Raw genomic sequence first — 10,563 nt, 5'->3', positions numbered from 1 at the left:
TTGGAGCCAAAGGCTCTGGCAGGGAACAGAGGAGTTAGATGTGCAGGTTTCCAGCCTGAGCTGCCAGGGCGAAATTCAAATTCGCCGGCAGGTCAGACAGGGTTCATCCAGCCTATAGACCCACGGAGGATTCTTCCGACTCCTGAGAATGCCTCATCAGCGCAGCGCTCCGCAGTTTGGGAATATGCCACATGGTGCATCTGTGGGGACACACGTCAAGCAGGCGGGATCTGAGAGGGCACAGACAGAGAGAGAGAGAGAGAGAGAGAGAGAGAGAGAGAGAGAGAGAGAGAGGAAGAAGAGTGTAGGTTGTAGGAGCACACACCTGACTGTGTAACTGCACTGTAAAAAATTTACTGTAAAATTTACAGTAACTTACTGGCAACAATTGGCCAGTAAGTTACTGTGAATACCTTTTACAGTAAAGGTACTGTATTTCCATTTACAGTATTTATATATTCACTGTAAAATGAAAAACAATTAAATACTGTGATTTCAGTCGTATTTACAGTAACTTACTGGCCAATTGTTGCCAGTAAGTTACTGTGAAAACCTTTTACAGTAAAGGTGCTGTATTTCCATTTACAGTAACTTACTGGCCAATTGTTGCCAGTAAGTTACTGTGAAAACCTTTTACAGTAAAGGTGCTGTATTTCCATTTACAGTAACTTACTGGCCAATTGTTGCCAGTAAGTTACTGTGAATACCTTTTACAGTTAAGGCACTGTATTTCCATTTACAGTAACTTACTGGCCAATTATTGCCAGTAAGTTACTGTGAAAACCTTTTACAGTAAAGGTGCTGTATTTCCATTTACGGTAACTTACTGGCCAATTGTTGCCAGTAAGTTACTGTGAATACTTTTTACAGTAAAGGTACCACATTTTCATTTACAGTATTTTATGTATTCGCTGTAAAGTGAAAAACAATTGATTTTAAATTAAGATTTTTTATTTTTTAGTTGTATTTACAGTATTGGTTGTTTCCCTGTAGAAGCTAGGTCAGTTAAATACTGTGAATTCAATTGAACTTACATTAGCAATCATTAATAGAATAACTCATATTCCAAAATATTTCAGTTAACTGCAGACAATAAACAATTTTAACTTTTGTTATTTATTTAAGACATTTCAAATGTATGACTGAAGTGGATGTTGACAGACAACAGTAGATGGTTTGAACACAACCACAACCTTATCTGATTTGACACAGATAAGGGGGTTAAAAGCGCAGTGTGTGTAAGTGCAGTATGGCAACTGGCAAGTCTATGTAATGTAGTATAAGGAGTTGTGTGTGTACAGGATGCGGAGTAAAGAAACTCATCCCCAGTCTGTTTCGTGGGTGTTCCCTCAGTCTGCCACGTGGGAACAGAGACGTCTGCTTGACCTCAGTGGTTTAAACAGTCCGTGGTCAGAGCGTGAAATGTCTTTTGAAATACTTTTGGGCCGTTGTTGTACTCTTCTGGTATAGGTATCATGCAGGGTAGGGAGAGGTGCTCTGATGGTACCTTTCGCAGTAAATGTCAAGTGTCTGAAAAAGAGAAAGAAAGCATACATTACAATTGACCCCGTTCATGAATATACAGTAATTAATGCAAACTACTCCGGTTGTGTGACAAATAAAAGCAAACCCACACTAGTCAGGTGCAATAGATAGAAGTAATGCAGATGTGTACAATACACCACCATAGCAAAGTTTGGGAGTTCACTTTGATATGTCCAGTGTGTTTTTTTTTTTTAAGGGGACATTTCGAAGTGACCCTACACTTCTGAACAGAAGTATGTCTATGTGATATCATACCTAATCTCATAATTGCCTGCGGCAACTCTGCCTTCATGCGAACACCACTTTTCTGATGCCTAACATACTGTAGGCCATCTCCCATCTGACTTGCAATAGCAGCCTCTGGCTCCAGGCTGGGACTTCTGGATGGCTCCTAAAAAGAATAAACAGCAATTGCCATATCATTTGTTAATAAACAGCAATTGCCATACAAAACAAATCATAGCTTTAAAAAATAAGCAAGGCAATCAGATGTAGAAATAGAAATGATAATTACCTTGCCATGAGGCACCCTTGCCACCCTTGTCACCATCTATGTTACTTCTTGATATCAGTTTATTTATGAACATAAATAAAACACAAACACTTACACCATGTTGAGGGCAGCAGCCATGGCTAACAGACATCATCAGGGTAGTGCCATCAGGTAGTGCCATCAGGGTAGACCGACTTCGCCCTGGACAGTTGTTGACAGTTGAGCCCACAAAGTCATAACAGACACATGAAAGGAGGGGATAAAATAAACAGTTACAGACACAAATACAGTACATGCACACATATTAAATGCTATATGCGTGTGTCTCTATTTGGTGAGTGAACTCACTTGCAGGCTTGGAACTTCTTCCTTATGGAAGTGACACACATTTGGAACATTCCAAAATGCACACAGCATAAGTGTCTCTGACACAGCGTTCTCAGGGCAGCAGTCCTCACACCACCTACTAACAGAGGGAACAGAAAGAGGCTTACATTAATTAATACATTGCAAAACACACAGAACATGAAAAGACCATCACTGAAGCACTACTACACTCACATGCATCTTTTAAACACATGCCTCAATGTAAGTCACCAAACATTGGGCAAATAAAGGCTATAAACTGAATACCATTTAGCCAAACACTACCCTTCACAAACTAAAGATCCCTTTACTTATCGGCATGATATTTCTGGTAATTGAAATTCCCCAAATGCTCCCCTTTCATATCCACTATATGACTGATCTATGAGCATGACTATGCAAAACTACAGTTCCTAAATTAGGGGTGAGATAACTTACACATCAGCCTACTTCATTAATTTGTTTTACTGGTCCTCTTTCCAGTTATAGCAACACTACATATTATGCATCAACACTACATGTATTAAGTTTAATGTTAACTACCCATGCCCCATCGAGTTCGCAAAGTAATGTTACTAACTAGCTGCTAACGTTAACAACTTTCACCTGTGTCTGTCTGCTAGCTAACTTCAGCCTTCAGCCTGCATGGTAACAGCCACTTTAAGCTAAGCTACTTGCGTCTGATACTTCATTCAAACTAAAACTCTACATTCATAACGACATATCAGACTGAATTATTGCTAGATATGATATTGACTATCATTCGAAAAATCCCACATGATGGTTAAGTTAGTTACTGGAAAAGTTAACATTAACAGCTAACATCGCTAACGCTAGCGACGTTAGCTCGCTAGTTCTAGCTATCGATATGTGCTATGCTGATTCAAACATGACAATAATGGCTTTGGTTAACATTTCATTGTGAAAACAATACATTTCTAATACATTCCCGGTTTCAATTGGCATACAAAAGTACTGTAATTCTTACCTTGAATATGATGTTTGTACAGAGTTGAAGATTGCAGTCAGATTCATGATTGAAAAGTGACGGTTGATGGTTGAAGTGAAGTCACTCTGGCTGGAGTTGAAAAGTCAGGGGTGGGGGATGGGAATTACTGCGTGTGCGCATGCGCATATCAAGAGGCGATAAGCAGCCGTTAAAAACAATCGTGGAAAATGATTAGGCTGAAATGTGTTATGCTTGCTCAATAGTGTGATCATCAAAGCCTTAATCCTTGACATCAAATTGACTTTCTCAACCGTCTCTGGTGTGTCATTATGAGTTAAAAGAAAGATAAGATTAAAAAAGGGAAAACACAGTAGTTTACTTAACTATTTACAGTAGCCTAGGCTAGTGGCTATATTGTGATTTGTTTACAGTAGTGTTTTGACTACTGTAATTTCTACGGTAACACTTACTACTGTAATTGTAGTTTACAGTAGAGGTACCGCATTTCCATGTACAGTATTTTATGTATTCACTGTGAAATGAAAACCAATTAAATACTGTGATTTCAGTAGTTTTACAGTAACTTACTGCCCAATTGTTGCCAGCAAGTTACTGTGAATACTTTTTACAGTAGGCTAAAGGTACCGCATTTCCATTTACAGTATTTTATGCATTCACTGTAAAATGAAAACCAATTAAATACTGTGATTTCAGTAGTATTTACAGTAACTTACTGGCCAATTGTTGAAAAGAAAAAATACAGTAGTTTACTTTACTATTTACAGTACTAAAGTGGCTATACTGTGTTTGTTTTACAGTAGTGCTTTGACTACTGTAATGTCTACAGTAACACTTGGACTACTGTAATTGTAGGGGCGTTACTGTAAATTTTACAACATTCTACTGTAAAAAGCATATACAGTAGTGCTACTGTGAAATTTCCTGTAAATAACTGTGAATTTCACAGCCATTTTTTACAGTGTGCCACTCAGACTGTCTGAGTACGATAAGATAAGATAAGATAAGATGAGATGATAAGATAAGATAAGATAAGAGAATAAATACTTCATGGATCCCAGAGAAAATCTGAGTGTTACATCAGTACCAGCACTCAAACACAAAAAAGCTAAAATAATCAAACATGACAATACAAAAAGATGAAACTGCCATCTTTCCTCAGTCACAACAGTGCGGCAAAGAGGGGAAGAGTTATAATAGTTTGATGGCTAACAGTAGGAACGACCTTCTATGTCTCTAGCCCAGTAAGTCAAACAGTTATGTGAAGAGGGTGACCTCTATTGTACTGGGAAGATTAGCCAGAGTCAGGAGCTGGGAGATCAGGAACTAAGAGAGGAACTAAGAGAAGAACTACTGTCGCTGTAATGAACGCCTACTGTAACTGTGCACAGCTTTTGAAGACCCAACTCTTTCCTCTCCTAAGACTTCTAACAATCCGTGCATTTACCAAACCACTAACCATACACTTCCCTCAGTCCTTTGGTTTTATGATGTATTGATGTTACCGAAGGTCTCTTCATCGTGGTATTTATCGTTACCTAAGGTCTCCTCTTTTTTTGTAGCATTCATTGATGTAGTATTTATTGTTGCCCAAGGTCTCCTCTACACAGTGGTTTGAATGTTGTTCCTCATTTTGTGAGTTGCTTTAGATAAAAGTGCCTGCTGTATGAATGAATGAATGTAAATGTTCTCAGTGACTATTGTTGCTGCAATGAAGTCCAAACTGCAATGAAGTCCAAACTGCGTAGTTGCCTTGTAGTCAGTGTCCGTGCATCTGCCTGTGGGATAAAAAAAAAAACAACAATGTGAAGATACTTCACGTCGTATTAAGATAAGTCGTATTGCTGTGAGCAGATGAACGAACTGCAGTGTGTCTGAATGGAGACTGTCATGTACAGTAGGCCTATTACTGCGGGTCTGAATGGAGACTGTCATGTACAGTAGGCCTATTACTGCGGGTCCTGATGTTGAGTCAGTGGGACTATTGAGAAACCGTGCCACGTAGGCTACGGCTACTGCCACACACTCAGCGGCTGTCCTGGAAAGACTCGAGGCCAGGTGAGGACAACATCGAGTCGAGTCGGCGAGGAGGACATATTTACAGCGCATCCTCCACAACCTGACACAGTGAGCACAGCCGAATGCCACCCCCCCCCCCCTCAAAAAAAAACCTTGCCTCACGCTTCATTACATATAAAAATTATGCACATAAATAAGGCATAAACTTTCCACCCTCGCCCATCATCATATTTTATTCAGGGCCTCCATAGCCTACCGTGTGTGTGTGTGTGCGTGTGTGTGTGTGTGTGTGTGTGTGTGCCTAGCTTAGGTTCATGGTGCCGGTGAGATGTATTTTTAGGATCTCAACCTGAACGTCTTTGCCAGCCGCACGCATCAGAGAGGACAGGGGAGAGCAACACTGGAATGCATCTGAGGAAGTCCTTCTCCTCAGCACAGTATATCATGTCATCATATCATATCAGATTTTCTCTCTCACTCTTAAGAGTGTAAGGGATTGAGGCACAGTGGTGGACTGTGTGTGTATCGGTATGTACACGTGTGTGTGTGTGTGTTGTGTGTGTGTGTGTGTGTGTGTGTGTGTGTGTCCATATGCGAGCCTCTCTCTGTGCGCGTGTGTGCCCATGTCCCTGTGTGTGTGTGTGTGTGTGTGTGTGTGTGTGTGTGTCCATGTTCCTGTGTGTGTGTGTGTGTGTGTGTGTGTGTGTGTGTGTGTGTGGGCACATTCCCATGTATACGGGGTACCATTGTTAGCTCTGTGTGCCCCCGATGGCATATCCCTCACCCTGCTGCCAGGATGAGTTTCCCTGACATCTTCCCTCTGTCGCCATGGAGGCAGACAGATGCTCAACGCCTGCACAGAATCTCAAGCCGCTCAGCCTCCGGCACATGCTGACTAAGCAACTGTCAATGTGCCCGCACCGAGCGGAGAGCCAGTCCAGGGGAGCTGCGCTGCCCATCCGTAGCGGGCGCAACCTGCAACCTCAGTGCCCTCAGCCTCGCCAACCACAAAGCCCTTACTATGTGCTAATGACCCGCTTGATGAAGACGCTCCTGTGCCACCTGCGACAGGAGGAGGAGGAGGAGGAGGAGGAGGAATTTTGACGTCAGTGATCACCATTCAATGAAAGCTGATTGTAAATTCCTCTCAAGTCTGGTTACCGACGTCTATTCTATTCCTGCAATTAATCTGAATGGCAGTGAGCCGTTGAGCCGTTAGTGTAGCTGATAGACTAGTGTTTTAGGTAGAAGACATTTTATTTTTATTTATTTTTTTATTGTGCAATCCATATTTGGGGTATTACATTAAGGTCCATTTGTTTATTGCTTTAGGAGATATTAAATCAGTTCCCTTAGCCCCCGGCCAGGTCTGGCTATCGGCAATTTAATTAAATGCCATTAAACACGCACGTCTCTCCCCTCAGTGAACTGTAACTAGATGAACTTGCCGTGTGGGAGAGAATCGCCGCGTGAAATGAAGCGTGTAAATTCATAAGCCGCCGCTGCTGATGCTGCCTCACCCCACACAAGTGTGTCTCTAGCAATTATCAAGAACTCGAGAGAATATATATCCTCTCTCTCTTAGCGCGCCGTAGAGAAATACTGAGTGACGTTTCATGAATATTCTGATAGAGAGAGAGAGGCACAGGGCATGCCTGAAAGTATGTGACCGCACAGCGCGACCTACCGGGGAGTGACGTTACTTCAGCGGCGAGCCAGTTGTGAGAGACGCGCTGGATGTGAGTGTCCAGCCAGTTTAGCGTCAGCTGGAGCTGAGTGGCATTCACTCGGAGGTTGCCGCCAGACGTGGAGCTGTGCCGAGTGCCGAGTGCTACGTTTCGGGAATTTGGCATGTAGTGAGAAACTCTAAGCATAGCTGTTGTTTTGCACAAGGGTTGAGTCCTGAACAGAGAGTGTCTGTGTCTGGAAACATTGACTTTTGTCTGCATGGTTATACAGAAGTAGTTGCCTTTTTGATCGCTTTGTGGACCTCTTCGTGGTGTTTTTGGTGGTGGAATACCAGTGTCGGAATGGTCTGATGAAGCGTCGCTTCGGCAGTGATCGGTCCCCGTCTTGTGAAGTTAAGAGCAGATGTTGGAATTGAGGGAGCGGCGGAAACAGTTCTGTACGGAGGTCCGCGACGGTCTTGTCTACGTGGAGAGCGCCGTTGTCTGGGTAAGAGAAGTTGTGACGGTTTAGGTAGCGTGGCAATTGACCTCATGTCTTTATTATCATTTGGGCAGAATTAAAATGGAAAGGCATTCAGTTCAGCATTGTTTATGGCCATAAATAGAAAAATGTAACCTAGTGGCAATGCTCTTTCGGGGGTTGACTACCCGAGACCGCCAGGTGTCACATAATTTTCTCCTTCTGCATTTGTTTTCTTGTTCTTTTAGCAGATATGTAGAGAAAACAGGATGTAGACGACTGTGAACACGGATGTGCGCCTTTCCTTACCGTATCTGATTTTGGATTCTAAAGACCGATATGGCCTCGTCGGGTGCGCACAAGTCTACGAAGAGTGAGAAGTTGGACGAGGCGCAAGCCCTCGCCAAGAGCTGCGCCGGTAGACCGGACTTCCTTCCCTGCGACGGCCTGTCCATCTGCGCCACGCACAGTCACGGCAAGTGCTTCAAGTTGCACTGGTGTTGCCACCTCGGATGGTGTCACTGTGAGTACATTCAGCTTTTGATTGATCCAGTCCACTGTTTTATTCCGCGGGAAGTCTCGGAGGAGACACACTTGAGTGAATTGTCAGGAACCGTTACTTTCACAGCGAGATAACGGATGCAGCTGTTCTGGCTTCTTGACACAGTTTAGGCTAGGAAGCGATTAAAGCAGTTGCTATTCAGAGCACGTTTATTGTGTCAGTGCGCCGGCCTCTGTGGCGTATAAACGTGCTCTCAACAAATGAACTGGACTGAAACGAGCTGTCATTATTTACATTAGCATAAACTCAGGCTGATCATTATGCTGAGACATGTAACAAAAGCAAATGTTTATTTGCGACCCTCATTCATTGGAGCTCACTGCATTCAGTTTAGGGAAATTGGTTCATTCAGTTAGCAGTAGGCTACAGTCAATAGTTCTGGTCAAAGGCAGTTGCAAAATCTATTAATCTATTTGAATTGATGTGGAGAAAACAAAAAATCATGCATGCCATGTTTCCTTTGTGATTATTTAACCTTAACCTCCTCACCTCATCTTCCAGTCTCTACTTCCAGGCCCACATCCTATTAGACCGCCGCATGATATTCCAACAGAACCTGCCCGTGTAGACTGTGACCGGGTCAGCTGTTTTGCCTGCCCTTCTCTGCAGGACCGCAATGTGCATAGTCTGCGGCTGGCTCATCCAGGCTTAGTGAGGGGATGTGTTTTGTATGCCAGTGGATGTGGCCGTGTAATTCGTCAGAGCGGAGTGGAGCACAGCACAGCGCAGCACAGCGTCTCTACCTAAGCCTGCCTTTCGGGCAAATCACTCAGTAATGGCCTTGAGTTATCTGGCGTGGGCATTACCACTGCCTGCAGGGCATTGCAGGTTTAGTGTGAGGCCCGGAGTGTGGGGGCGGACATCTGATCTGACCCCAATCGGAAGTGCCCGAACGCTCTGAGTTAATGAGGACACTGTTGGATAAACAGTGTACGTCTATGAGTGCATTGAAAATATTTCAATACTTTGTGAATAAGGTTTAGGGCTTGGGTGGGTTTTTTTCAGTACAAGGATATTATTATAGTTCATCTGTTGTGTGTCAGTATGACAGAAACATGAAGCATCACTACTGTCCCCATAAGCCAGAATTTACTAAGTCCTCTCCGTCACAGACAGTCTCTGGCTGATCTGGGGTGACAGAGTTTGTGTGTAGCATGGGATCAGGACTAGATTGGGGCCAGATCAGGACCAGATCAGAGCCAGATCAGAGCCAGACTCGTAGCCTTCCCTCAGCTGCTCTCTAGCATATTCTGTGGCTAGTGAAAATGGGCACTCAGACTGTGGCTTTGGTTGGTTGAATGTAGCTTTGGAGTCATCCACTAGTTACCTCCGCCAAGGAGGTTATGTTTTCATCGGGGTTTGTTTTAGTGTAGTTTCGGAGCCATCCACTAGTTACCTCCGCCAAGGAGGTTATGTTTTCATCGGGGTTTGTTTGAGTGTAGTTCCGGAGCCATCCACTAGTTACCTCCGCCAAGGATGTTTTCATCGGGGTTTGTTTGTCTGTCTGTCTGTTTGTCTGTTCGCAAGATAACTCAAAAAGTTATGGATGGATTTTGATGACATTTTCAGGGAATGTCTGGAATGACCCAAGGAAGAAACCATTACATTTTTGGAGTGATCTGTATCACCGTCTTGATTCAGGAGGTGGTTATGTTTTCGCTTGTCGGAGGTCTGTGCTCTTTGAGTGCTTTTCTAGTTGTTCATTCGTTGCCTGTCTTATGGATGGTGCCATCGAGTGGTTCTTACTGTCCAGATGGCAGCTGACAGAAAGCAGATCTGCCACTGATCTCCCGTAGATCCGTCAGAGCGAGCGAGCGAGCGAGACTCGATCCGGAGTCACATGACCTCTTCTGCCCAGCTGCAATGGAAGACGTTGTTGATTAGATTTGAATTAAACACAGTGGGATGCATGTGGAGTTAATGATATTCCTCTGAAAGCAGGGGTGTTTAGCACATTTGATCACACCAGAGAGGGATTGGGTAGGGCGGGGGGGGGGGGTGAAGCTGCCACCACATCCACATGTATGGACTGCAGTGCTCCCATTGAGAAGCACTGTGCGTCTTTTTTTCACGTGAATGAATAAATCATCAGTTGTGGAGTCATAGGCGCAGCATGGCTTGCAAAAACTAGGACACATCTCTGTTATAGGGGTTGACGGCCTGCTGTCTGACCAGCCCTGTATAACTGCTGTGATTATTTTTTAATTGCCGCTGAAGCTGCGGGTGGCTGTTCTGATCTGTGAGAAAATGTGCAAAGCTCACATTAAGTTGTTGTGATGGTTTTATAGGCCCGCGCTTGACAAGTGAATCATTGGCTTAGCTCTAGCTAGGTTCGGAGTGTTGTTTTCCGGTGATTAATATTTGACTGACACCTTAGGAGCTGGCTGTGCTTGGTTGGGTCTGAATTCGTGCCTCTATAACACACTTACTTTTCATTTGCCATCTTACTTTTGGGCAACTCAT

General features: G+C 43.6%; 1 long non-coding RNA gene across 3 annotated transcripts; it reads right to left on the bottom strand.

Annotated features, from left to right (window-relative positions):
• Nucleotides 1–1,097: 1,097 nt before the first annotated feature.
• On the bottom strand, nucleotides 1,098–3,493 carry LOC134078810 (uncharacterized). Of its 3 annotated transcripts, XR_009938869.1 has the most exons (5): nucleotides 3,393–3,493; nucleotides 2,387–2,504; nucleotides 2,154–2,239; nucleotides 1,801–1,936; nucleotides 1,098–1,530 (listed from the first exon to the last, which is right to left on the bottom strand). It is a non-coding gene; the product is annotated as an uncharacterized LOC134078810 (long non-coding RNA). The 3 variants fall into 3 exon arrangements; XR_009938868.1 differs by lacking the exon at nucleotides 3,393–3,493 and having other exon boundaries at nucleotides 2,387–3,065; XR_009938867.1 differs by lacking the exons at nucleotides 2,387–2,504; nucleotides 3,393–3,493 and having other exon boundaries at nucleotides 2,154–2,380.
• Between the last annotated feature and the right edge of the window lie 7,070 nt (nucleotides 3,494–10,563).

The sequence above is a fragment of the Sardina pilchardus genome, chromosome 4, assembly GCF_963854185.1.
Source record: "Sardina pilchardus chromosome 4, fSarPil1.1, whole genome shotgun sequence".
NCBI lineage: Eukaryota > Metazoa > Chordata > Actinopteri > Clupeiformes > Clupeidae > Sardina > Sardina pilchardus.
Note: the sequence above shows the minus strand (reverse complement) of the source record. Positions and strands in the feature narration are given on the sequence as shown.